Source organism: Conger conger, chromosome 9 (genome assembly GCF_963514075.1).
Source record: "Conger conger chromosome 9, fConCon1.1, whole genome shotgun sequence".
Taxonomy (NCBI): Eukaryota; Metazoa; Chordata; class Actinopteri; order Anguilliformes; family Congridae; genus Conger; species Conger conger.
Genome location: NC_083768.1, coordinates 57,493,077 through 57,499,076, shown reverse-complemented (window position 1 = coordinate 57,499,076; position 6,000 = coordinate 57,493,077). Strand labels below are relative to the sequence as shown.

Sequence of the window (6,000 nt, the reverse complement as noted above, 5' to 3'; positions counted from 1 at the left end):
GTCTGCTGGACTCCCCTGGTGTTTATCCCGCTGGTGGTTGCCGTGGTGACCGTGGTGACCGTGCTCTGTGTCTGGGGGCTCTGCTACAGGAGAGGTGAGGCGGCCATCTTGAAGCATATTCAGAGAAGGTGTGGTAGAACCTATGCACTTGTAAGTCGCTTTGGATTAAAAGCGTCTGCCAAATGACAAAAATGTAAATGTAAAATGTAAGGTGGGTTAGAGCAGGGCTCCCAGTGTTTCCAAAAAATCAGCCCCTCGACTTGATCAAACTACTCTATTTTGATGCCTTTGTCCAACACGCACTCCAGGCTGCAATGCAAGGGCGATCCTGCACCCGAGTCCTCTCTCTGTTCCTCGTGATGAACCGAAACTGAATGGAAAAAATGACGTGCAGCTTCGTCCGACAGAGAGTCTCATTTCCTTGTAATGAGACACTGTGTCGGCCAAGGAAATTGAAACTTGCAAGTGTTTGGCACTTGCCACTGTTTGGGTCACACCATTGTAAAAAGCACGGTAAAATAAAAATAACTGCAGCTACACCATTTAATCCCAGAACCACTCATGAACCATCAGTCATTGGATCAAATGAGTCATTACTTTAGCTCAGGGGGGCACAAAAATGGCCGATCAGATGGTTAGGAGGCAGGCTGAAAGAGCCAAGGTTGGGAATTTAGCCAGGGCATCAGGGAATCCACGAACCTTTGAAAAGAGTGTCACTGGATCTTTAGTTAGTCAGGACCTCGGTTTAACTTTCCATCTGAGAGACGCAAGTCTAGCACGATGTGGACAAGAACAGTGTTTGTTACTATTTGTTTTTTTTTTACCTTTTTTTTTTACCATACCATTCCAGCCACCTGCAGAAACTGTGCGAGACACGATGACAGCATGAAGGTAAGGAACCGGTGATTATTCAAAAAGAATAACAATTAAATGATATGAATGACACACAATAATATTCAATAAGTCAATAAATGATTATGACTACAAATAATAATAGCAATATCATCAATAAATATATTACGTAATTTGTTGTACATTAATCATTCTTTCAATTATTGAAGATGATTATTGCCAATACAAATAATATTAACCATAATCATGATCGCATTTTAATTGTAATACATACATTATGATGATGATGATTATTATTATTGTGACAATCAGTTGAATATACTCATATAATTATTTACATTCATGAGTTAATTGAATGAATTGCAACCTTCAGAATGTCTAAGGAGGTGAGTGAGCAGGGAGAAAGCTGAATAAACGAGTGGAGAAAGCTGAATAAACAAGTGGAGAAACACAATGAACACGGATGCTTCCCTGAGGCATGTGTGACACAGTTCTGAGAGCAGGCCCAGTTGACCTCCATTTTGGATCAAGGTGGCAAGAGGAAAAAACCAAGTGACTTTGAAAGAGGGTTCATTATAGGGGGTCGGATAGCAGAAGCTTCAGTCACGAATACCACTCAACTGGCTAGTGTTGCAGTGGAACAGGGACATCTCCATGTATGTATATCCATGGGAAGGATATCAGTAGGGTCAGAAAGATATCAGTAGGGTCAGATATTGCAGTCGAATGTCAAAAGTGTGCAATTGACGACCGTGTTCCAAATAGGTCATTTTGGTAAGCCCATGTGGTTTGACCTGTATCTAAGCCACTGATACAACGTTGGTCCTCCTGTTGACAAACACCAATAACAGACTTCAAAGGCAACCAAAGGCCCAGAACCAAGACTAGACACTGAAAGCATTGCCTGCGATAAGGAAGCTAATCCACCTGACTAATCTGAAACAGCCGAGAAGCCAACTGAACAAATGACTTTTGGTCCCCTAAAATGGGGGGACTATCTATCAAACTTTGGGATGTAATTCCTGCACGGATCACCCAATATTGATGCAAATACCCACAAAATAAAGGTGACAGTCTGCAGTTTAACCTCATAATCACGGTTTCATTTCAAATCCAGTGTGCTGCCAAAAGAACAGACATTGTACCACTGTTCAAATACTCATGGACTGCACTGTGTGCTTATACTATACAGTACGTATATGTGTATACTTTTTAATTTTATAAAACTTGCAAGAGATCTCCACTCCTTGTGACTGTTTATTTTTTGTGATATGCTGCTTCAGTAAACTCTGTTTTTGTTTTTCAGACAGGGAATTTGCACTATGCCAGTCTTCACCTTCCCAAAAAACCCCGTCACTCAAAGCAAAGAGTGACCCCGCCCCTTCCTAGTGACATCATCTATGCTTCAGTAGCTCTCCAGCCTCCAACCAATCAGAACCCCTGAGGCGTCCAGATGATGTCAGGCTGATTCTACTACTGTCCTTCTGTTCCTACTCAATCTGTATTTTTACTGAACTTGTGTGTGTTTGTATGTGTGCTTGTGTGTGGGTGTGTATGTGTGCATGTGCATGTGTGGTGTGGGTGTGCAGGTATATTTTACACTTTCCTATGCAATACACTTATGATTTAATTACATGGCTAGATTTCTATATTGAGCCATTTTCTTCTGTGAAACCGGTTATAAGCTCGATGTTATCCAGTACATGGACTGCAATAGCTTGAAGCTTTTTGGCATTGTAAAATAAAAAACAGTTATCTTTTATATATTTGCTCTTATTCATACAAACTGCTATTTTGCTCCTGAATCAATATTTTGGCTTGGAAATCATAATAAATGATAATTTACTTTGTTGTATGTTTGATGTTTTTTCGACTGTGCAGGAGTGTGCTGATGTACAGTTCTCCCCTCCTAAATATAAACAGAAAAAAACAAAGATCAGAGATATGCTGATGAGAACAAATAAATTGTAGTATATTTGAGGAAGCAGGTTGAACATTTAAGGCACTAGATCAGTATGGCATGACTATCAGTGAGGGCGACAATTAAACAATGGCTTCAGGATAAAGCCCACATTACATTACATTATTGGCATTTGGCAGAAGCTCCAGAACGACGTACAAGAAAGTGCATACCCATAACCAGGGACAAGTGCGCTGAAAGACCCTAGAGGGAAGTACAGTTTCAAGTGCTAAGGCTACAAGAAAGATACAGACTAGGGTCTATTTGATAAATCTGACAATGGACTATATCTAAAACTCAGCATTAAAATGATAAACAGGATACATTAGCATGTCAGTCAAATAAAGCCAATGCACATGGATCTTAGAAGCTTTATTTGGAGTTAGGACTCCTTGTTGAACTCTTATCAGTTCATTACTTGTCTCTGTGAAATGTAGTACTCAGTGTTTTCCAATTCATACTGTATGATAAACCAGTCCAAACCAATCCTCTAATACATGTATAATTATACTTCTACATAATAATCCTGAGAGTTGGGTACCTATAATTCCTCCGTTTCAGTTTTGCTTTTCTATTTTTGCCTTTCAAAAACAAATGATACCTCATCCAAGTCATCGGTTCATTGCTAGTCCCTCAGGAAGCGCGTTATTCTACATGGTTAGTATTGGGTTTGTGTCATGGCTATGCCTATCCCATTTCTCAATTGTTGAGTCTAGGAGGCAACAAGATGACTAGAGATGACTTTGTTAAATGTTAGATTTTAGATGGGCGACATTGGCTCCGGCAGAGCAGTCGGAGGGTTGCCAGTTCGATTCCCACCCCGGATGTGTCGCTGAGCAAGATGCTCCTGACGAGCTGGATGGTGCCTTGCATGGCAGCCAATTGCTGTTGGTGTGTATGTATGTATGGATGAATGAGAAGCATCATTTTTCAGAGGCGGAATATGGATGCATTGTATTTGTGGAAAGTATGTTTGTGAGCAGTACTGCAATTTTGTCAGGGAAGCCAGCACCTATTGCCTTTACACAAAGTGACTCACAGTTGATTAGACTATGGAGGGGATGTTACCCTCTAGGGCAGTTAAGGGCCTTGCTCAAGGGCCCAACAGCTGGTAACACTGGGGCTTGAACCACCAACCTTCTGGGTCCTAGTCATATACAGACTGCCCTGTCAATGTACCGTCAGTGATATAATTCATACAATACTCTAGCAGTATGAATGGTCAATGATCTGCATTTACATTTATGAAAACACTTAGCCTTTCATAACCAATCATGCTGTTCTGCAGGGCAGTTTCCTTGTTCCCTTTGGCTATTGACCAGAGCTTCATATTACACTAAAATAGCTAGCTTTAATGGGAATGTAGTTTCCTGTAATAGGTGTGGCATTCCCATTAAAGCTAGCTATTTTAGTATAATATGAAACTCTGGTCAATAGCCGAAGGGAACAAGGAAACACCGGTATGTGCCAGATACACAAACGTCACTGAAGCGTTCAGCTGGAGCCTGGCTGCCTGTAGCCACCTGCATTTTATTCATGTTTTATTCCTGCGTGTGTGGAGCGTCATCACAAACCTCCTCTGCTATGAACCTGGCTACCAACTCCTCCCTTTGAACGGTTCATTTTCGTTGCCTGTAGCGTAGTGCTTGAGGTGCATGACTGGGACATGCAGTCTAATCAACTGTATGTCACTCTTGATAAGCGCGTCTGCTAAATGCCATTAATGTAATAAAGTAATGGCCATGTGTTTCCGGCCAGTGGGGAGGGTTTTAAGAGTATCACATTGTGACCTTGGAATTATATAGTTGTATCTGCGTTATGAGTAGTTTTGAGATCGAGCTTCAAAGCTAACACAGCACAATTGAAATGCAGGGCAATTCTTCAGAAATCCAAACGACAGACACCCGACAATTACTCTGAACGTACAATACCAAAACCCTTTCGATTTGCCCAACAAACATAAATGAGCATAAACAAACTAATTAGTCAAATGTCAGTTAGAACCTTATTCTTCTTTGGTCTGGAATTGATAGCACAAGTGTCACTGGGTAATACCAGGCCAGACCCAAGTGCAGAGTAAAACACAGGCCAGGAATAAAAGGTATTTTACTGAGGACTCAACAATAATAAACAACCAAAACACATGAGGGAACTACAGGCTTGGCACAGCAATCTGCATGTACACAGACAAACACCACAAGCTCCTAGACACAAGCGCAAGAGGCTTAAATACGTTAGACAAATAGGTGAACAGAACGATGCAAATGAGATATACAAGCAGAAACCAAAAACCATTAAACCAGTCCAATGAGAATTTATGGAAACACGAAACGCTTGGAAAGGGCAGATGGCGTCCTCTGCTGGTTTCTGGAGGGCACTGCAACAATAGAATAAAAAGGAAAAACTAACTTCCTGCAGGATAAATCAAACTGGAACATGAAATATATATAATATATAAATATCAATTCATATTTATACATCCTATTATGTATTATTTATAATGGCAATAATATTGTCCTTAAACAAATGTAGCAACATTAACAATGTGTAAAATGTGCAAAGACTTTGATTTGTATGTACACAACGTTTGTATGACCAAATTGAAGTGACTTAAATGAATAGTTTAATAATTTGATGGACCGCTAACACACCAATATCCATACTTAAGACAAACAAAAACAGGAATGTTTAATTGATCCTGTATTCCTTTGGCTACAAACAATGTCAGATGTGTATGTACAGTGGGGCAAAAAAGTATTTAGTCAGCCACCAATTGTGCAAGTTCTCCCACTTAAAAAGATGAGAGGCCTGTAATTTTCATCATAGGTACACTTCAACTATGAGAGACAGAATGGGGGGAAAGAATCCAGGAAATCACATTGTAGGATTTTTAATGAATTAATTGGTAAATTCCTCGGTAAAATAAGTATTTGGTCACCTACAAACAAGCAAGATTTCTGGCTCTCACAGACCTGTAACTTCTTCTTGAAGAGGCTCCTCTGTCCTCCACTCGTTACCTGTATTAATGGCACCTGTTTGAACTCGTTATTAGTATAAAAGACACCTGTCCACAACCTCAAATAGTCACACTCCAAACTTCACTATGGCCAAGACCAAAGAGCTGTCAAAGGACACCAGAAACAAAATTGTAGACCTGCACCAGGCTGGGAAGCCTGAATCTGCAATAG

The 6,000-nt window shown here is 40.4% G+C and overlaps 1 long non-coding RNA gene across 1 annotated transcript; it reads left to right on the top strand.

Moving 5' to 3' along the window:
- LOC133136300 (uncharacterized) lies at positions 1-2,571 on the top strand. Its single transcript, XR_009709503.1, has 3 exons — positions 1-94; positions 851-891; positions 2,159-2,571. It is a non-coding gene; the product is annotated as an uncharacterized LOC133136300 (long non-coding RNA).
- Positions 2,572-6,000: the final 3,429 nt, after the last annotated feature.